The 23,931-nt window shown below is 35.0% G+C and overlaps 1 protein-coding gene across 2 annotated transcripts in view; it reads left to right on the top strand.

The window, feature by feature from the left end:
• LOC113060220 (uncharacterized) overlaps positions 1-23,931 on the top strand; it is a 49,904-nt gene that overhangs the window by 4,261 nt on the left and 21,712 nt on the right. For both annotated transcript variants that reach the window (XR_003278213.1, XR_003278215.1), the window contains one exon: positions 4,773-4,955. The gene's annotated coding sequence lies outside the window, so the exon portion shown is untranslated. The remainder of the gene's footprint in view (positions 1-4,772; positions 4,956-23,931) is intronic.

The following is a 23,931-nucleotide window of genomic DNA, read 5'->3' as shown; positions in this document are numbered from 1 at the left end:
CATTTTCGTTAACAACAATAGGGAATTAAAATGGGAATTGTAGGCTTCCGTCTTACCTTTGAGTGACGTTCCTTCGACAAGAGAAAAGCAAAAGAACAACGCAAGAAGCAGAGAGGTCCGCATGATCATACTGTAAATGACGAGTGGCGGCAGTCGAATGAGCCAAGAATGAAAAAATGTCGCATGCTCTCTATCAAGAACGCCCACTGCGTGTGTGAGGACGTGAGCCCAGGAAGCCACTTTCCAACAAACAAAACTTTTATAAAATACGTTGCCTCTTGTATTGCGCTTTAGCCTAAAACGATGGTTCTTTATATTTTTTATAATAACAATAGTAATAATAATAATAACAATAATAATAAACTTTATTTTATAAAGCGCCTATTTGTATCGTCACTCTCAGCCTCTTGCAAATTAAGCAATACTGACCAGGCGTGAGAGCAAAGTAGCCTAATAAACGAGGGGGAAAGAAGGAAGGAATTACTACGCAGGGCCGCTGTTGGCCATATGGGTGCCCTAAGCAGGATTGTATTGTTGTGCTCCCTTCCTCAAACATGAAATAAATAAAATAAATAAATAAATACTACTTTGGGGTCAAAATAGACCTTTAACAATAATAATAAAAAATAACTGTATTATTTACAAATTACAATTGTAGCTCTTGACATTTACCTATGGCATTTGTTATGACTCTAATTTATTTTATAGTCTCAAGCATTCCAAAATCATGCAAATAAAATTAAGCAGTTTTACTATGATAAAACCATGGTTTATTTTTGTAAGGGTTGTGATGTCCATATGCTTTTTGTCTAAGAAATTATAGAGGCTGTGTCATCTGTAGCAAAAAAGGTGGCCAAAAATGAAATATTTAGTGAATATTTCAATTAAATGTTCAGCCCATAGCCTAAACATTTCATTATTTTCCATGTAAGTGTAACTGCAGCAGTTGACCTTTGGCTCCCTTAGCATGCATTTGTAATAACGTTATTGTTTATTTTGTATTATGTATTTTAACAGTGTTGTTAACCAATCATTGTTGCCTAATTGTTTTTTATATACTGCATTTTAAGTCCTTTTAAAGGCTTTTCATGGCTGAAGTCTGTTTTTATAACATATAATATATATATATATATATATATATATATATATATATATATATATATATATATATATATATATATATATATATATATATATATATATATATGCTATTGATACTTTGTAAATTATTATTTGAAGTAACAAAACCATGGTTAATTTGCGGTTACCATGGCTACAGAACGATGATTTTTGGTATTATTCTTGTTAAAACCTCAAAGGGAACCTGGAAAGTCAGAGAGAATATCAGATGTGAAGGTGGTGGTGAAATTTTTCCTACATTAAAACTCGTTATTAACGTCAACAGACAAAAAAGTTTCAGAGGAATTTGCCTGAAAGTGATACACGGACCTCGTTTATACCTAAATTATTTATAATTTATTTTAATAAATAATAATAATAAAAAAATGTATAAGGTGTGCATTGTAGCTTACACCTAAATGAACACTTTACCGTTGTTTTTATGACTGTAGCCTAAGTCTTTCTCCACAAATGATATTGAGATTTACATTTGCGTATTGAACCCATCCGGTTGTGAAAAAGTAGCCAAATTTCCATATGATTACACTTTATAAATATCAAACATGTAAAATGTGTGCAATGTAGAAGTATTTACCAGTAGGCTATACTTTAACTGTAACTTTTACTTTCTTCCGATTTCTTCTCTTGGCGCCAGATTGCTGATGTCTTTTCCACGGGCATATAGATGTTCATCCTTCAGTTATAATAAGCATTCACCAGTAGCCTAAACATAAAAATGAGGTGCGAGCGTTTATAAGCTCGGTTGGGTGAACCCTTATGAAACAAAAATATATTGCAGTATATTGGAAAATATAATGTAATATATTAGGCATATATTCTTATATATATTTTTTCCAATATATTGCAATATATTGAAAGCGGCAATCATTTGTAATTTGCAATATATTATATAATATATGTATCATCAATATATTATTAAATGTATTCAAATATATAAAATATAATAAAATAAAAAGGGAAAATAATATATTACAATATATCACAGTATATTTTAAGAAATATATTGGTAAATATATTTTCCTTTCGTGAGGGAAGGGTGCCGTGTTTTTTTTTTTTTTTTTGTTTTTGAGCAGCTGGGATGGTGCCCCCTTGCTGGGAGTTGGTGGCCTACGCACACTGCGTACTCTGTGTATAGGGAGCGGCGATACTAAGTTACTAAGCATCCTGAAACCATACGTTACTTTGATGAAATATTCAAGAGAAGACAACACTGAAGTTGACTCTAATTTGTATGTCACCTATATGAACTTTCTGTTTGACTGTTATCAATCAATATCACATTTGCAGTCATGATAATCCGAGAAAAAACATCCCCCTTGCTTTTCAGTATCATATTTCTGACCCATTGCCAACCTATGCAAGGATTCCCAAGAACTGATCTCAGTTTATTGGTTACATGTCCTCTCACACAATGGAATATCAGGAACCTCACTAAAAGGGGAATATATGCAGCATGTGTGGGTAAATATAAAAGTGCAGATGCTTACACCACAGTCAGCTGATTTAATATTGTATCGTATTGCTTTTAAGCACTGAAAAATGGAGAGACATGCTCCGACCAAACAGATCTGGTGTGAAAGGTTGGTGACAAAGTGCACAACATTGAGATAACTAACTGTTCTTGGTGACTTAACATGTCAGTCAGATGGCCTCTTTCTAGTAGGCTGTCATTGGTCAATCAAAGGACTTGCTGCACAAGGTTAATTAATGATTGTTTATTCAGCTCCTTTATCAGAAAAATTGAATATTGTGAAATTTGTGATTTGTTCTGTCACTATCCCCAGGGCCCGGCTTACACTTTATTCCTCAGATTGGTCTGGAGGGAATTGTAATTTGATAGAATGTAACTACTCTGGATTTACTCAAATCTAATGAACTACAAAAGCAGATCATAATGAAGAGAAACATAAACATCAATAGAGGACAGATGTATAAAAACCCATCTCTTAACTCTGTTAAGTGAATGGAAAAATACAAAACTCTTTTGTCATGTTTTTTTTTTTGTGTGCATCTTTGAAGGCTGCTGGAAGCTGGAAAGTACCTCACCCTGGCAGGGGGATGGTAATAAAACTGAGAAAAGTTTAGCAAGTTGATGGCACCTCTGGTCTAAAAAATATCTCAAACAAGATCTTAGGAAACAGAGATAGGGCCTGTACCTTTCCAGAAAGCAAGCAGTTTCGGCCCAGATCTGGCCCACATTTGGCCCACATGGATTTCACGCGGCCCAGATGTGGGCCGGTTCTGGGCCAAAACTGCTTGAACCCATTGTTTAGTACTGAACACAGCAAGGGGTTCATAGAAAATCCTGAAAGTGTGTGTGTGTTCTGCATACTGTACAATATGCTGCTGTGAACATGACCTAAAAGTCACCACAGACAAATCAGGTTCAGGGATTGTTTAGAGAGATATTTATTGTACAGTGTAGGGAGCTTCATGGATAATAACAGAAGTTTGTGAGATCACGATGAACTAAGATAAATGACATTTTAATGGAATATAATTCTGTGAACCAGCTGATTTTTCTTGGTGTTTTTAATCCAGATACTCGCCTAATTATTTGCTTTAACTTTCATGCTTGTCTTGAATCACTGATGTACAGTTGCAGTTTACAAAACAAACCATACTCGGTCACTTTACATGTCAGACAAAAAGCTTTTTGCTGCCAAAGTGGTCAGTCATTGGGAAGTTGAAGTATACATTTGAATGAGTCACAGTTATTCTCATTATTGGTTTGTGAAGGTCTGTGAAGCAATTACGGCACTGAGAAACCAAAAAACAAAGACTGCCTGATACATAGATACATAGATTGTATTTTGATTCAGAGGGTGTGCATTTTGGCATGCTGCGCTACAAAATATCCCTCCAGATCTTATAAAGAATAGTTTTCATTTGATATCATAGCCACATGTATTATAAAACTATATGCAAACAAAATATACCAACAAAGTGCTGCATAGTTTGGTGATAATGTAAATGTAAGTGGATAAATTCCCTTTTGGGCAAAGACATACTGGGTCATAATGTCACTCATTTTGCTACGTTGCTCATTCATACACTGACACACCCAAAACGTAGAGGTGGTTTCTGTTCATGTTAGAGGTGCATGTTGATATTCTTAAAAAGAATTAGTCATGTAGATGCAACTGAACATTCATAGCTGACACGGCATCAAGTAATCCAAATGACTTTACTATATTCATTCAAATCATATGACATATTTATTATAGACAAGTTATACATTATTTCTAAGCTTTTATATTAAGTATTTGAAACTAGAAAGAACTCACATGAACATAAGGGGTACTTTTACCCAGTGAAATGTAAAACTAACACTTCCTTTTATTGTTACATTTGCGATCAAAATGAGGTAAGTCTCAGAATAGCATAATAACTGCACTGAGAAAAATGAATTGTGTGGTGCTAGAAAGTAAACTATTATTAATGAATATGAGGCTATAGCAATTCAGAATTAACCAAATCTCTGAATGAACCAACAAATACATCTGTGGAAGGTGAATTGCTACAGATTTGTATTATCTTAGCTAGGCTATATTCATATTTGTTTTAAAACCTTGTAAACATTCACTTCTAGCTCCTTTAGGCTAATGATATTATCTCTGTTTTATTTCCAGAAACAACTTTCACTGGAGAGTTGGACTTTGAACCCTGACAGCAGCTGACTTCACCTTACTAAGGCTATGCAACTCTGTTGTGTAACACAGAACTGCAAATTTACATTTTTGCTCACAAAAAAACTAAAACATATAAAAACAAAATTTGTGGACTTTACTTTCCTAAAAATGGACGCCAGCTTGGTAAGTGCACTTTATTCAACATTTGACATGTCGAACAGTAGTGTATTGTGTGTTGATAGAGGATGACCTCAAAGACCAACGAAGTGTAAGAAAGTTGCGCAGGGGTTGTGTTTATAATCACAGATTGATTTTTTTTCTTTTCTTTTCTGAAAAACATTACAGTGTTTACTCTGACAATTGTGGCAAATTTCATGCAACCATGGTGCCAACAACACGTTTCGAGCTTTGTTATTAAATACTAATGCATTTGTAAGTAAGTATTGCAGCCAAAAAAAAAAGAAGATATTTTGAAGAATGTTGCTAAACAGTTTTGGTTACCATTGACTTTCATTGTATGGACGGAAAACACTTGAGACAAGAAACTTTATTTTTTTTGTTCCACAGAGAAGGTCATACAGGGTTAGCTATATGATTTTTGGTGTAGTGCTAAATCTACTCGGGTCACCTCAGAGCAATTTTGTTGCTCACATTTAGGGCACCAAATGTGCTTATGATGAAAAAAATTTTCCTTTTAAAATGCAAAACCATTGCCAAGTTGTAGCCTCACTTCCATTTTGCCAGCTTTGTTTCAACGCTTTGTAATTTCTGACTGATTTTGAATATCAGATAAAAAGTAATGCAAACTTGAAAGGGGTAGAAAGAATGAATACCACAGCACCCACAAGAACTTGTTTGTAGTATGGAGAGAAAATAAAATGTGGTTGTGATTATTTCCAGCATTTCTGCATAGTTTCCAGCTGGTGATCTTTCTGACACGATTGGCTGCAGTAGTCGGACAATGTTTAAATCTGATGTTGATATGACAACAGCTATAACCTCTGAGATGGGCAGAAACCTCAAGTGCATGGGGAATTCCAAGAATTCAGAATCAGAAAATATAACTTGTTTGAAGATAATATCTGTTTCAGTACTTAAGGCCTGTGATATTCCTTGATTAAATTATATATTAAGTAGGGGCACGGGAATAGTACTTTCACCAAATTTGCAATCAAGTTAACTTTATATGTTGATCTTTTCTTGTTGCTGGTAACATGTAAACCATGATGTTTCCCTGCATTCTGATCGTCTGATCAACAGTTTCCCAGCTGAAATATAAGTGCAGATTCCTAAAGGTTGTGACACAACTACTGGAACAGGACTGCTTACTGTTTAATTTGTTAACATTAGATAATGTGTTAGGAATCAGGAACTAACAATAAACAATAGATGTACTCTCGTCATCTCAGCTGCTGAATTACTAAACTAAATCTGAGGTGTAGAAAAATAAATCAGGTGCACACTCAAATGATCTTATATAGAATTTTATTAACAGAAATTCCCCAAGATGTTGCACCTGGACAGAAAGGGTTTAAGTGCTTAAAAGCAAGTCATTACAAAGAGTAATGTGATGCTCTGCATTACAATAGCTAAGCAAATATTACAAACAGGGCCAGCTGAGGTGTGGACCAGTGCAAGGGTGGGAGCGTGGCCCTCTCGGTTCAGATTGCGATCTTGTTTACACCAGTTGCAACCACTCCAAGGACAGCTCTTATTACTAAACATCCTTCATGACATCTACAATGCTTTATACAGACATTTGATACAAATTTGATCAAATCTAGCAATGTCAGTATCCTTTCCAACAAATTATACTGCACCTATATAAATCAAAGGCTACAGTACAGGAAGAAAATAACTTTTTTTAGCAGATGGCATAGCACATAGAGATCATTTTGATTCAACCCCATTCCACCCCTTTCACATAGTTTATTTCATGTGGTAACAATCATGTAATCAAAATAGATTTACTTTTTTGTGTGTGCGTGTGTACATTACACAAATAATGTATTAGATTTTTGAACTCGCTGGCACAGTATTTCAATTAATTTTGCTTCCACAGCAGCCATTTAAACAAATACTTGCCCTTTTCATATAGTTACACACACAATTTATGCTCACTATAGTGCCATGCAATCCACCAAGTTCTTTCCTCACAGACTGACTAGACCAGTGATAGATATATTAATAATACAAATAATACAGTTTAATGGATTAAGTTATACTATAAGTTAAATATACTAAGTTACAATATAATTCAGTGTATAATTCATAAACAGATATAGTTAAACATACTGAATGTGTCCATTTGCATAACAGACAATTCATTTTTATGATAAAATATTTTCAATACTTTGTTTTCATTTCATTTATGCTAATCATGTAGTATTTATATAAATATTTAGTATTAAATATATAATTATATAATATAAATTAAAATTATTTCATCAAGTAGCTTCATTTAGGTTGTTCATAGAATCAATTTAAAGAAATCAAAATAAATCCTACACGCTATAAAGCCATGAGATGCTTAATGCAGTCAACCAGTGCCGCTGCTAGCCATTTTGGTGCCCTAAGCATAATTCCTTTATGATTCCTTTCTAGACTAGACTAGAGCAATTATTAAATATCTTTCTTGTTCCCCCTTTTTTGTTACATATACATGGCTAAAATGTGGCTAATATTTCTATAGGCTAATGAAATAATACCGGCATTTAAAAAAAAAAATCATTAGGCTATTTTTGGTGCCCCCTCAGCTCTTGGTGCCCTACGCACAGCGGCGCTGCAGTAAACTAAAGCATAATAGAGCTAAATGCTATAAACCACTATAGATATTGGGGTTGCAAGTCCCTTTTCAGAAATGGCAGAAAAGTACAGTTCCAAATAAATTACTGAAGATGAAACATCCAGGTGTAATGATGAACGCCTCCTGTGGAAAAATAAAAAGGAAAAGGAAAGCCTTTTAGCTTGGTCACCGCTGTTTGTATTATAACTGACTGCCTAATAAATGTAGTATGTTTCAAAAGATGAGACTAAAGATAATGATTTGAACTAATACAAATCATAACAGCAGTATTATACAAAATACCAATGATACATACCATGATCAAACAGTTTCAACACAACCTGGGGCATATTCTGACCTGGTTGTAGAAATATTAAAATGTCATACAGATATTAAAAATCATACAGAACCATGAGTTTAGCTTGTTCATGGCAGTACTTAAAACGTGTTTATGACCAAATCTTCAGATCTTTAGAGGACCACACCTTGTTTTTTTCTTGTGAAGCACAATGGTGACACAGACCAACAGAATCACAGATGCACTCACTCCAACCCCAGCACCAACGATCCAGCCAGGAAAACCAACTGGAAAAAACAACCACACAAATATAGAAACACAACAGAAGTGTGAGAAAATAAAATTGCATCATTTAACAAGACAAAAACTAATGTCATTCCAAACTTGTACGACTTTCTTCAATAGAACATACAAAATATTCTGAAAAACATCAGGGTTCAAACAACATTAAATCCTACTGACTTGTTGTATGGAGAGAAAAAAAAAAGCCATTCATTATTTACTTTGCATGAACCTGTAGTATAGCAGCCATGATCCAGAAGGGAAAAAAAGTATTTATTTTCCATATAAAAATGCTTTTTAAATGTAACATCTCATTAAGTAATGATACACTTCCGTATAAACTAAAAGTGAAATAAATAGAGGTGAATTTACAGTAAACAACTACACTACTCGTAAGCTATTACAAGATGAGCGGTGACTCACCACTATGAATCACTGTAAGCTACTCTACGTAATTATGACAGTCAGTCAACAAGTTTTTTTCTTTCCTGGATCTTGTGTTAATGTTGCTCCCTGAGTAATGACACTTCCAGCAGAATGGCAAACAGCCAATCACACGGATCACGTGGAGAGTGTCAGCAAAGCCTCAGTTTGATTCACTTCTCGCATGAGTCGGTGCAATTAACTTTTTTTTTTTTGCTGAAGACTAAGGGATGTCGTAATTAAAAATGAAATGAATTTAAATGCGTTTACAAGACAGGAATAAACACTGCAGAATGCAACAGAATGAAAATATGACAATGCAAATGAATCAACTGGATTTAATTATTTATGTAGCCTCACACAGGGTTCAAAAGGAAAACATAAATGTTTATCATTTTAAAAGTTGAATATATTAAAGCTTATATATATATATATATATATATATATATATATATATATATATATATATATATATATATATATATATGAATTAATTTTACTTCTTGAGCCAAAACTCAAAAAGAACCCAAAAAGAGTTTACTCAAACTAAACACAAACTTACCTGGGCAAAAACGGACAGCGGCTTCGAAGTACAGGCCACTGGATGTTATCTTTGTTTGGATTCTTGCTGTTTGTTTGTTTTCCATTAAATACTACTTAACTGATCGTCAAGTGTGATCATTCTGTATCAGCCAGCAAGCAGATTTGACAACATTCACCTTAAAATTTGAATTCTCTTCGGAACACAAATTATTTTATATCAAAATTTGATTTCTGTCAGACACTTGAAAAAGATTGTAAGTTAACACATATTCATTAGAATCCAAGTCTTCTGAAGAGATACAGTATGACTGCTCCATGTGGTGAATAGGTTTAATTTATGTTTTATTCATAATTAAACATTGATCAACAAACATCAATTTTGAAAACATACTTGCTTGAAGCATTAAGACAAACCCTTAGGTTCTTGCGAAAGCTGAAATGTGCTGGTGTGACATGCAAGAATTAACCTTATTGTTTTCTGCACGTCAAGCAACCATGCGTGAGCTTTAATGCTGTAAACAGTTTGCTGATCAATGTGTACATGTGAGTAATAGACTAAATTAAATCTGTTCATCATATAAACAATCAAGTCTTGCAGAAGACTTGGATTAAACCAATCAATTCAAATATATTTTTTTTTTTATCTCTTTTTAAGTGCCACAGTTTTGGGGCGAATGGACTTTTTGATGGAGCGAGAAATCTGACGATCAGTTGTGTCATTTTCAAAATTGCAGATTTTCTAGCCTAAAGAACTTGAATAAAATGGAACCGAGCATGTGCATTCCATAGCATTCTGTTATCTGAAACTGGGTTCTAGCTTGCTGATGTAAAATGCCTATTTTGGCTAACAGAAAATGTGTAGTTTGGTTTACAAACATCATGGTTTAAACTAATAGTTTGAATTGAGTGCTACAGCATAAGCATTTGACCTTACCTTCAGGAAGTGTAGTCAGATAAGTGATATCACCTGCGAAACAATTTTATTTCACTTTATTGCACATTCTAGGGCAATAAAAGATCTCTAGTCTTTTATTTTTAGTCACTTAATATAACTTGGTGCTAAAATTATTATTAACTTGGTCAAATGATTATATAGTAGTAAGTAAATGACTTACAAGAGCACGGTTCCCTTGTGTTGATCTGCAAAATAAATAAAAAGTCCCAATAATAATAGCATACGGCCACAAAGCAATTTTAGTTAAGTTATGCTATTAAATTCATTTAATGGCCATAAAATCTGAAAGACAAACAGTGTTGCACTTACACTGGCGGAGGGACAGATGAACAGCCATTCAAGTTTTTCAGGGCAGGTCTGTAAGATGGCAGTGTTTGCTGTTGCCATTATAAGTGGGGGTATGAAATTATTTCCATCAGCATTAGAAATCCCTGCCACGCTTCCCTGATCAGGAGAGGGAGAGAAAAGGAATAAAGGATAGTGGGACTTAAGAATAAGCATATGTATACAGTTATTTGTCCACTGAAGTTATGCAGAATGTATTGGTTATGACACAATGTCATCAACCCTTCAGTCAGCCAAACAATTTGGGATCTAATCGCTTCATTTATGTATTAATAGACTGTATTTAATAACAAGTAAATCTGTTAAAACAGAGCAACTCATCAGTCAGTAGCTGAAAAAAAAAGACATTTACATTGACAAGAATAAGTTTATGAACCTTTTATTAATTAAAGGCTGGGACACCTAAGCAACCCAGACGTCCAACATGACAACCTTATCTCTCTCCAGTTATCTTGTGATGAAGTCATGAAGCAGAGATTTATTACTTTTACACTTACTTTTTCCAGCTGGCCTTGTAAATGATTACTCAGTGTCTTCAATTAAATGTAGAAAAATACAGCAGACAATTTGTGTTTGTTTTTAATTGTGACTTAGATGAAGACCACCAGACTACATTTTATGAGTAATCGATACAGAAATACAGAAGTTTCCCCAACCTTATTCTTGCAACTGTATGTTTTCTTAATATGTAAAATATTTACATTGATGACCCATTGGGTCTCGCAGTCATTGACGTCTTCCTTTAGGCCATATGAGATGTTGAAGTAGAACTGCCCATCGTGTTGTCTCTCTCCTGTGCATCGCAGCACATGAGATGCTTCTGCTGACAGTATGATGCATAACAGCACGGCCACAGCTGAAAGAGACATGGACAAAACTAGTTAGTACTCTAGGTTCATTTGAACAGTTGCCTGAAGAAAGTATGACAGCGCATGAACTGAAAAAATGGCTTCAGTGTTTTTTTTATATTTTTAGATTCATATACTGTGTAAGAAAATGATGCTATTGATAAAATAAATAAATAAATAAAAAGTAGCATCTATGCTGTCATTGTATTAAAGCCAAAGGAAATCGATTTAATAGGCTACTTAATTATGCGGTATCTGGAAAATAATTTAGTTTTTACCACAAAAGCTTTTCTGTTAACACACTTTCTCTGAAAATGTTGTTGTCTAAATGCCTTGTCTAAACAGACCAATTTCTTTGAATCATTTACATTGTATAATCAGCAGATGACAAACGCTAATAGAGATGAATTACAGCACAAGTGTTTACACAAGTGTTTGCTGACGAGATTTAAACATCATTACGAAATCGAGAAAGATTTGAGCAAACATTAGCCATGACTAATATTTATTTTCCAGTCAAAGCACACTTGCTTTCATTTTCATTTTGTAATTTGCCACTGGGGATCATTTTGCTTGTACTTAAAAAAACTAATGAAAACAATCAACAAATAGAATTGTTATATTTTATGTCATTAATTAATTAATATATCTTCTGTTATATATTAATAAACATTTTAAAAATACAGCTGAAAAAAAAAAAGTCTGTTTCTTCTTGATTGTACCAATGAGGTATAGATAAAATTTGTAGGAAAAAATACAGTTAATAAGGGTTAAATTCAGATGAGACAAACATATTGAGTTCTGTTACAGTACTTTATGTGTACCACTGCTTGTATTACCTTTTACAGTTATTAAGTCAATTATTATAATGTCATATATATAACTAGGACTGTGTAAAAGTACATTATATTTACTCCAAAATGACACATATAGTCATTTAGAAAAGCATATATCAAGAAAAGACCTCTAACATCTAAACCGGCTACTGGAAAAGCTGTTTGCCTTTTAATGTTTATTTAACCAGGCATGTTTGGACACACCCTGTCTGGTCTCTGATCAAGTGTGAGAAGAGAAAATGCTTGTCTAATAACTTTCCTTATACGGCACACTTTTATCTGGTCTACTTCATTGTCTGAAGCAACTAAACAAATGCCCTCTTCTACCCATTAAACCTACACCCACTCAAGAACTGATGACTGCAAAACAAGGCTGAACCACCTTATGGTCTGATGCAACACAGCGGAAAGGACCTCCATTTTAGGACTTTCACAGCCATTTTAGAGAGAGAAAAGAAACATTACCTTTGTGCTTTTCTCCCAATACTTCAAACATAATGCAACAAAACGGGCATTTTTTAACAAATATCTTACCACTCTCTGACAAAGATTTTCTGTGAAACACAGAATCGATGTAGGACTTTATTTTAAACTTTAGTATTTTACACTGATTAGACTCAAAAAAGTGTGACCTTTCACTAAATGTGTTGAGATTAATGGCTCCCATTGTCAAGAGGAAAATTAAAGTTGGGGGTACATCTTCCACTACATAATATATTCACTTTCTGATGACGGTCAAATTTATTGTCAGCCACCTTAAATAAGAAGGAACCTCCTATCCCTTCCTCTGACATTTGTTTTTAAGCAGTTAAATAAAACATGCCTGTGGCACACAAAAATATATTTCCAAAATAGTACTGTGCGAGGGAGATGACATGGTCGGTTCACTTAGTTTTGTTGTGGCCATGACATAATAACTCATGGGAACGTGATAATGTTGTGGCCATGAGATACTGATTCATGGTGAACGTCATATTATGTCGTGCCACAAGATTATTTTGACGAGGTAACGTCATCCTTATGTCGTGGCCTCAAGATGGTATGTTGAGGGAATGACATCCATTTCTCGTGGCAAAGACTTCTTATATTGAGGGAACAACATTTTCTTGTGGCCACGAGTTTAATGTGTAAACAAATCTGCATGACCATAGCGACCCGGAATTATCATAGATTTATTCATTAATATTTTATTTTGAATTAAGAAATGACTATATTATTATAGAAATTATTGCATTATTAAATTTTTTATATTAACCATAGGCCGTGGCTGTAGGCTAATACCGTACATGCAATTGTCAGCATTCAAATGAAGTTTATCATAAATAAATGTTAGCCTATATAAAATATGAAACATTTTTATCAATCCTACAGTCTTTTAAGTCCATTAACGGATCGTCTTTTCCCCGTAATATTTGTATATTATTATTATTAGCCTATTTTTATTGGTTATATTTTTATATTCCTTTAAATTATAATTTTTTCTCTTCATTTCAACCTCTTAAAATTCGTAATACTTTTGTAAATAGTAGCCTACTGTAAATGCTCGACATGCAAATCAAGCTTTGATTTTACTGACTGGAATTTTTGCCTGAATGCAGTTTAAATGTGACATATATTTAATTTTTTTCGGCTAATTAATAGACCATAATTATAAATACTATAGTGTTTCATTAATGAATTAATCATTCACTTTTCATTTGTAGGCCTAAATAAAAACACAACACGCTCATTCCAATCAAGTTTTGACTTTATGATTGTATTTATGCCCATGTGTGATGATAAATGAAAATAAACATATAAATAAACAAACAAAATAAAATGAAATATGTTAAATTTAAACTGCATTCAGGCAAAAATTCCAGTCAGCAAAATCAAAGCTTGATTTGCATGTCTGCATTTAACAATAGGCTATTTCCAAAAGTAAGGATTTCGTCACCTCGACAAAATGATATTGTGACCACGACATAATATGACGTGTTATATTATGAATTAATATTTCGTGGGCACGACGTTATCACGTTCCCACGAGTTATTATGTGAACATGACAAAAGTGAACCGTCATTCCCTGGGGACCATAAAGTGCTACAATTTAATATATCTCAAAATCACATTAACACCAACACATCACACTGCGGTCAAGCCAGCCGCCAAGTAGAAAAGCACGGTCAATCTAGCCGCCACGTTATTTCCAGGGTCGCGTATAAACTGCGTATTACGGTAATACCGTCAGAGAACTGATCTGAATGGAGTGCTCTTCCAGCGAACTCTACTTTTTCCCCCAACACACAGTCCGTTACTGTCTGATGCTGAATACCAAAATAAAAACCCTCTAATACTCATATTACAAAATAAGAACAATAATATATGCTTGCTGCATCTCTACATTCGAAAAGCTATACAAATAAAAGTTCTAGAATGCACAGACAGAAAGTACAGTGTCAGCTGCATGCTGCTGAATCTACTTTCAAAAATAAGAGCCTCCCAAATCTCATAAATGAGATGCTGCATCTCTATTTTCAAAAATCTATAAAAATCTAAGTTCTAGATTGCACAGGCCACTTTCACCTCAGATTGAGAGTACACCTTGCCACAATGTCAGATGCATTGTTTCAGGACGGTCTGATGTGAGATTACAAAATAAGAGCCTCCCAAATCTCATAAATGGGATGCTGCATCTCTATATTCAAAAATCTATATAAATCTAAGTTATAGATTGCACAGGCCACTTTCACCTCAGATTGAGAGTACACCTCGCCACAATGTCAGATGCATTGTTCCAGGACGGTCTGATGTGAGATTACAAAATAAGAGCCTCCCAAATCTCATAAATGGGATGCTGCATCTCTATATTCAAAAATCTATATAAATCTAAGTTATAGATTGCACAGGCCACTTTCACCTCAGATTGAGAGTACACCTCGCCACAATGTCAGATGCATTGTTCCAGGACGGTCTGATGTGAGATTACAAAATAAGAGCCTCCCAAATCTCATAAATAGGATGCTGCATCCCTATATTCAAAAATCTATAAAAATCTAAGTTCTAGATTGCACAGAGCACTTTCACCTCAGATTGAGAGTACACCTTGCCACAATGTCAGCTGCATCGTTTCAGGACAGTCTGATGTGTAATTACAAAATAACAGCCTCCCAAATCTCAAAAATAAGCTGCAGCATCTCTACTTTCGAAATTATATATTTAAAAAAAATATTGATTGCACAGGCCACTTTCCCCTCATTTGGGAGGCTGTTATTTTGTAATTCCACATCAGACTGTCCTGAAACGATGCAGCTGACATTGTGGCAAGGTGTACTCTCAATCTGAGGTGAAAGTGGCCTGTGCAATCTATAACGTTTGTTTTTATAGATTTTTGAAAATAGAGATGCAGCATCCCATTTATTAGATTTGTGAGGCTCTTATTTTGTAATTCAACATCAGACCATCCTGAAACGATGCATCTGACATTGTGGCAAGGTGTACTCTCAATCTGAGGTGAAAGTGGTCTGTGCAATCTATAACGTTTGTTTTTATAGATTTTTGAAAGTAGTAGAGATGCAGAAGCTTGTTTAAGAGATTTGAGAGGCTCTTATTTTGTAATTCCACATCAGACTGTCCTGAAACGATGCAGCTGACATTGTGGTAAGGTGAACTCTCAATCTGAGGTGAAAGTGGCCTGTGCAATCTATAACTTAGATTTTTATAGATTATTGAATATAGGGATGCAGCATCCTATTTATGAGATTTGGGAGGCTCTTATTTTTTAATCTCGCATCAGACCGTCCTGAAACAATGCATCTGACATTGTGGCAAGGTGTACTCTCAATCTGAGGTGAAAGTGGCCTGTGCAATCTATAACTTTGTTTTTATAGATTTTTGAAAATAAAGATGCAGCATCCCATTTATGAGATTTTTGAGGCTCTTATTTTGTAATTCAACATCAGACCGTCCTGAAACGATGCATCTGACATTATGGCAAGGTGTACTCTCAATCTGAGGTGAAAGTGGTCTGTGCAATCTATAACGTTTGTTTTTATAGATTTTTGAAAGTAGATGCAGAAGCTTGTTTATGAGATTTGGGAGGCTCTTATTTTGTAATTCCACATCAGACTGTCCTGAAACGATGCAGCTGACATTGTGGCAAGGTGTACTCTCAATCTGAGGTGAAAGTGGCCTGTGCAATCTATAACTTAGATTTTTATAGATTTTTGAATATAGGGATGCAGCATCCTATTTATGAGATTTGGGAGGCTCTTATTTTGTAATCTCACATCAGACCGTCCTGAAACGATGCATCTGATATTGTGGCAAGGTGTACGCTCAATCTGAGGTGAAAGTGGCCTGTGCAATCTATAACTTAGATTTTTAAAGATTTTTGAAAATAGAGATGCAGCATCCCATTTATGAGATTTGGGAGGCTCTTATTTTGTAATCTCACATCAGACCGTCCTGAAACCATGCATCTGACATTGTGGCGAGGTGTACGCTCAATCTGAGGTGAAAGTGGTCTGTGCAATCTATAATGTTTGTTTTTATAGATTTTTGAAAGTAGAGATGCAGAAGCTTGTTTAAGAGATTTGGGAGGCTCTTATTTTGTAATTCCACATCAGACCGTCCTGAAACGATGCATCTGACATTGTGGCGAGGTGTACTCTCAATCTGAGGTGAAAGTGGCCTGTGCAATCTATAATTTAGATTTTTATAGATTTTTGAATATAGAGATGCAGCATCCCATTTATGAGATTTGTGAGGCTCTTATTTTGTAATTCAACATCAGACCATCCTGAAACGATGCAGCTGACATTGTGGCAAGGTGAACTCTCAATCTGAGGTGAAAGTGGCCTGTGCAATCTATAACTTAGATTTTTATAGATTATTGAATATAGGGATGCAGCATCCTATTTATGAGATTTGGGAGGCTCTTATTTTGTAATCTCGCATCAGACCGTACTGAAACAATGCATCTGACATTGTGGCAAGGTGTACTCTCAATCTGAGGTGAAAGTGGCCTGTGCAATCTATAACTTAGATTTTTAAAGATTTTTGAAAATAGAGATCCAGCATCCCATTTATGAGATTTGGGAGGCTCTTATTTTGTAATCTCACATCAGACCGTCCTGAAACAATGCATCTGACATTGTGGCAAGGTGTACTCTCAATCTGAGGTGAAAGTGGCCTGTGCAATCTATAACTTAGATTTTTATAGATTTTTGAAAATAAAGATGCAGCATCCCATTTATGAGATTTTTGAGGCTCTTATTTTGTAATTCAACATCAGACCGTCCTGAAACGATGCATCTGACATTGTGGCAAGGTGTACTCTCAATCTGAGGTGAAAGTGGTCTGTGCAATCTATAATGTTTGTTTTTATAGATTTTTGAAAATAGTAGAGATGCAGAAGCTTGTTTATGAGATTTGGGAGGCTCTTATTTTGTAATTCCACATCAGACTGTCTTGAAACGATGCAGCTGACATTGTGGTAAGGTGAACTCTCAATCTGAGGTGAAAGTGGCCTGTGCAATCTATAACTTAGATTTTTATAGATTTTTGAATATAGAGATGCAGCATCCTATTTATGAGATTTGGGAGGCTCTTATTTTGTAATCTCACATCAGACCGTCCTGAAACGATGCATCTGATATTGTGGCAAGGTGTACGCTCAATCTGAGGTGAAAGTGGCCTGTGCAATCTATAACTTTTTTTTAATATACATTTTTGAAAGTAGAGATGCAGCAGTTTTTTTTAGATGTGGGAGGCTTTTATTTTGTAATTACACATCAGACTGTCCTGAAACGATGCAGCTGACATTGTGGCAAGGTGTACTCTCAATCTGAGGTGAAAGTGGCCTGTGCAATCAATAACTTTTATTTTTTATAGATTTTTGAATGTAGAGATGCAGCATCTCATTTATGATATTTGGGGGGCTCTTATTTTGTAATTACACATCAGACAGTCCTGAAACGATGCAGCTGACATTGTGGCAAGGTGTACTCTCAATCCGAGGTGAAAGTGGTCTGTGCAATCTATAACGTTTGTTTTTATAGATTTTTAAAAGTAGAGATGCAGAAGCTTGTTTATGAGATTTGGGAGGCTCTTATTTTGTAATTCCACATCAGACTGTCCTGAAACGATGCAGCTGACATTGTGGCAAGGTGTACTCTCAATCTGAGGTGAAAGTGGCCTGTGCAATCTATAACGTTTGTTTTTATAGATTTTTGAAAATAGAGATGCAGCATCCCATTTATGAGATTTGAGAGGCTTTTATTTTGTAATTACACATCAGACTGTCCTGAAACGATGCATCTGACATTGTGGCAAGGTGCACTCTCAATATGAGGTGAAAGTAGTCTGTGCAATCTATAACTTTTTTAAATATACATTTTTGAAAGTAGAGATGCAGCATCTTATTTATGAAATTTGGGATGCTCTTATTTTGTAATTCCATATCAGACTGTCCTGAAACGATGCAGCTGAGATTGTGGTAAGGTGTACTCTCAATCTGAGGTGAAAGTGGTCTGTGCAATCTATAACTTTTATTTTTATAGATATTTGAAAGTAGATGCAGTAGCATGAAGCTGACACTGTACTGTCTGTCTGATGTGGAACCAGTCTGTGCATTCTAGAACTTTTATTTGTATAGCTTTTCAAATGTATAGATGCAGCAAACATATATTATTGTTCTTATTTTGTAATATGAGTATTAGAGGCTTTTTATTTTGGTATTCAGCATCAGACAGTAACGGACTGTGTGTTGGGGGAAAAAGTAGAGTTCGCTGGAAGAGCACTCCATTCAGATCAGTTCTCAGACGGTATTACCGTAATACGCAGTTTATACGCAACCCAGGAAATAACGTGGCGGCTAACGTTAGATTGACCGTGCTTTTCTACTTGGCGGCTGGCTTGACCTCAGTCACATCACAAACTACTATTGCATCATATTTTTTTTAATCAACAGGAAGTGACCAAGTTATCCTTGCCCACAAACCATTAATTAATAAATTGTTTGATTTCTACAAAGCATTGAAAGTGTGAATTAATCTACCATTAGTGAAAAGGGGTCTCATTAGCTTAATCCATAGTTTAATCAAATCAAAATGTAATCCCTTAAATTTGTTAGTCTTCTAATAAGTCTCTGCAAAGCTACAATAATAACGTTACAGACAGTTTTCGTGAGCTTATCTGAAAGGCGGAGGGGAATTCCCGAAAATATCCCAAATTTGTCGATGCACGGTAAAAATAGCTGAAGACCAAATCAAATATACTGAATGCAAAACGCAACTTTCAGTTAAAATATGTAATTATATCGTGACATGTTGGATGCCAAAACAGTGTAATTAACGTTAGCGGACCGTTTCCATCCCGGAGTAAAGAAATAAAGATACTGTCACTTTATTTATTGTCAATGTAACTTTATAGCCTATCTCGCAGTGTGATTGCACGTTTATATCACAATAACTATTTGTAGACATACAGCATACCGTAGATTAATTTCCAGATCATTCGACGAGCTAAATCACCTGCTCAAAACAATTAAAACCAGAACTGCAGATGGAAAGTTGGTAGGCTACACATGGATGTAAAACTAATGAGTAATAATCAAAGAACTTACCAAGAAAAGTTGCATTTCTTGTCATTTTAAAGTCAAGTGAAAACATTTCTGCGTGTAAATACTTCCTGGTAGCAGCGTGAGACTGACTCCTGGCGTCTTTTTGCAAGTTCCCCCTGCAGCAGTAGCTGGACTTTCACACCGTGACTATTATTAGCCTAAGCCTGCACATCATTGTGAATTGAACGTCCATGCGCTGTAGTAGGTCTCATATAACTTCATATTTTTTTATTAAGTTTTATCTTTTTGCATATGATTTTATCCACAGCCACTTCTAAATGATGAAGAGATGAACTTCTAAGTGAAGTCTAACGCAGTTACACGTAGCAAGGGTTTTTGACCCACATTACTACACGATGACCTATTAGCCTACATTACAATGTAAAAACTTGAATGTCTAAATTCATCCCATAGGTTTCATCCGCGATGTTTTCGTCTGTACGAAATGTAATGTAGGCTAATAGGTCATCGTGTAGTAGGCTAGGCTAATGTGGGTCAAAAACCCTTGCTACTTCAAAGATTTATTTATTTATTCATTCTTTTTTTTTTTTTTTAAATAGCCTGCATTTTATATGATATCGCCAGGATGCACATCCGTGCTGTGTCCATTATTATAATTACAACAAGCACTGTAACATGATTAATATGAAGACGTTGCACTGTAAAAAGATAATATATATTAAGATATATTATCAGAGGTAGCTATATCTAGGTATATCTATCTCCAGGGATTTCACAAATGGCCATCTTTGTGTTAATATGCCTTGTCCCCGACCGTGTGTGTATTTATTTGTTGGACATGTGATTAACTTGCTATACAAAACCCTGACTGACAGGATTGTTTTTCTTATTTTTATTTTTTATATGGTATAAAAAGTAGGCCTATAACTTGTATAGCCTACTCTCACGCACAGAAAGTGAGAACGAAAAAAAAAAACGCTTCATGAACGAATTATTAACAGAAATATAAGACTATATAAGGGGGGGGGGGGGGGGGGGGGGGGTAAAGACAATAGTTACACGCCATTTATAAAGAACAAACAAACTGTAATTAGTAGCCTAGAGTTTTATTTCTAAAACAAATAAAAATAATACATAAAAAACAGCTTACATCAACTTTCATTCTAAACTACGACATTGTTGCTTAAATAAAGGTTGAATAGACTATAGTTTAGAATCACAGTATAATATAATTTGTAAAAGCATATGAAACACCAGTATCTCGTAAATACAGTTTAATTTACTTTAAATACTAGCTTCAATGACAGCATGTTGCGTATATTCGCATTAAAGTCCAATATTGCAGATACTCGTTAAACATCCAATCTAGGCCTATTGGATTTGATCCATTGACGTCATCGTGCTACATGCTGCAGTGAGGACCTTTTGAGGATTTGACAGCGTAAACCCTGATTTGACCCCCCAAAGTGGCCAGTAGCCTACTGTATACACGCCCGTGCTGAAAGTGCAATCTGGCGGGTTGGCAGGAGTTAATGTCAAGCACCGGTTGTACCTTTTTCTTTAATGTCACACATGACGTGGATTTGCCTCTACTTAGCAGATTTTCTTGTCTATGCATTTTTTCTTGTTTATTTGATGTATACACAATAGTAGCCTACACATATTGTATACACAATACATAAGTATTTTAGTTCAAAGGCCAACAAAGATCGAAATAAATTTATAAGGCATGTGACAATTCTGAAAGTGAACACACACACACACACACACACACACACACACACACACACACACACACACACACACACACACACTCAAACATACAGTCGACTCTCCATATGCATGATGGTTTTTATATTGTATTAAACTTAGGCTATATCTGCTAACACGAACACTAATGGAAACCTACTGTTATTATTTTGAATTTCAAAAAATACTAATATTACTAAAATAAAATACACTGTCTAGTATGTTTTAAGTCGTTTGGTTTGTGATGACATAGGAAGAATGTTCATTCATGTTCACATTGTGTCCTCACAAACCATGCATGCCAGATCACTCACAAACTTTAACTTGTATCACAGCATTATAATGACTAATGGTTCTTATACTGTGCTGATTTTTCCCCCTAAGGAAACTTGTGTTTTTTGTTTTTATTTAAGCATAATGTTGGATGCTTTATAAACTATTATCATTGTGGGGCTTGATCAAATGTCTTCATATTGTCAAAAAATTCTGATTTTACCATCTTTACCATCTTGGTCCCTAAAATGTATGTAACTACATACTTAAGTCGGCTATATATATGTTAAGTCTATGTATTTATTCTACAACTTACCCCCCTCCCCACACACACATCTTAACTTCTTAATAATAATACAAATTTTTATTTATATGGTGCCTTTCCAAAACCCAAGGCTACTTAAAATGCAATGGTCTGAATTTGAGGAAGAGGTTAAAGTTAGTGGTTGCTGGAAAAAATATAATCTTGAACAATGAATATTGATTAAAATAAATACATGTGCAAAAAACTAAACTGATTCCCCTATCTGATATGTCGCAAAAGCATTTTAGCATTTTACATTTCAGAGACTTGCATGCAAGATTTGTAACATTATAGTCACCCATGTGGGATTGGGGCTGGGTGTGACCAGTTTTTGAAAGGGGGGGAGGGGTGGTTGGCCATGACAGCAAACAATAACACATCTTACATATCAGAAGAGTCCTCTTGTTTGACTTGCCTCCTTTATCCTTTTTTTTGGTGAATGTATGTCTGCTATGACCCTTTTCAATAAATGTGTAAACAAAGTATAATAGTCATAATAGTAATGTCTTGCCAAATATTTATTTATGATTCTTGATTTCCAACTTCATTGTAATCCTTAATCTCTTGGCCTTGAAATCATAACCTTATGAGCCTGCATACTGAAATAAGGTGGCATTGCTAAACTCAAAGAGATTTTGATTTTGATCAAAGTATGTTGGATGAAATTTTTGTACAGTGGGACTGTAGACACTACATGTAATGTAATGTAGTAATGTAATGTAATGTAGTCTCTGCTCTCGGTGGGATGAATTAGGAAGCTTGCATTGTGAAGGGCTATATTTGGAAATGGCGGTACTGAGTACCGGTGCGTACCGGCCCACTTAAAGCATTGGTTCAGAAGATATTATTGCTTATCAAGTGCTTATCAAGTGTGATGAGATGATATGGTTTCCTAATAACTTTTCCCATATTGCATACCTTTATCTTTTCTCTTCCACTGAAGCTAATTACTAACAAATGTTAACTCAAGAACATATGAACACAATACAAACGCTGAACCACATTCTCCAGTCTGATGCAATTTACACCTGGTGTAACGTGATTCACAGTGGTGTCCATATTTGGACCACAGCTAATTTAGAGAGAGAAAGGAAAGACATGACATGACATCTCCCTAATTTTTGATTTATTCAAACCTCACATGTCTTCAATCTGATGCAACACAACAGGGAGATTTCTGGTCAGCTGTATGGATGGTTGTTAGGACTGTTTACAAAGGCTGAAAACAGTGAAGAAGGTAATGTAAGATGATCCTCACCTGCACCTGCATTTAAAATGCATTGCAGAATCATGTTTATAATGTAGGACCATATGTCCCAAAGGCAATAAAACCTGAAATCAGCTACATTGTGGAGACCAGCCAATACTCCAAACAAAACAGATTAAGTGTCTATAACTGCAAAAAGTTTTCTGTGAAGGTAGGAATATGGAGAGGATATTATTAGCTTGGTAGCAGAAGTCAATGGAAAGTCCACCATGAGGATGCATGAACAAGTATGTGTGTGTGGTGGATTCCTGACAGTTCTACTGCAGCTTCAACCCAAAGCCATTAGCTTCACTAGAATGAGAACTACAGTCTTCTCAGTTTAACAGTATTTGAGGATTACTGATACACCATATCATCCGAAAGGACACACTATAGAGGACTGGCTTACTGTATATTCAATAGTTCCCTATTTTCCTATCATGATTACGTTGAGGGGGAAATTCCTTTTAGCCAACTCAACACAGGAAAACCAAAGCATGTGAAAGTAAATCAGTAAATAGAGTGCAAAAAATTGATAAAGGCAGAGTATTTTCAGCTTAGTAATGATAAATCTGTAGATAAGGCTGATTTTGACTCATTTTAGTAAAGAATTTCAGGCAGAGCACTGGGGTTCTGGGGTGTTTACGATCATAAGTTCCATCGTTTAAACATATAGTTTAACACATGGCCATGTACATAGAAAAAAT

Source organism: Carassius auratus, chromosome 41 (genome assembly GCF_003368295.1).
Source record: "Carassius auratus strain Wakin chromosome 41, ASM336829v1, whole genome shotgun sequence".
Taxonomy (NCBI): Eukaryota; Metazoa; Chordata; class Actinopteri; order Cypriniformes; family Cyprinidae; genus Carassius; species Carassius auratus.
The sequence above is the reverse complement of the archived record's forward strand: the minus strand, read 5'-3'. Positions and strand labels throughout refer to the sequence as shown.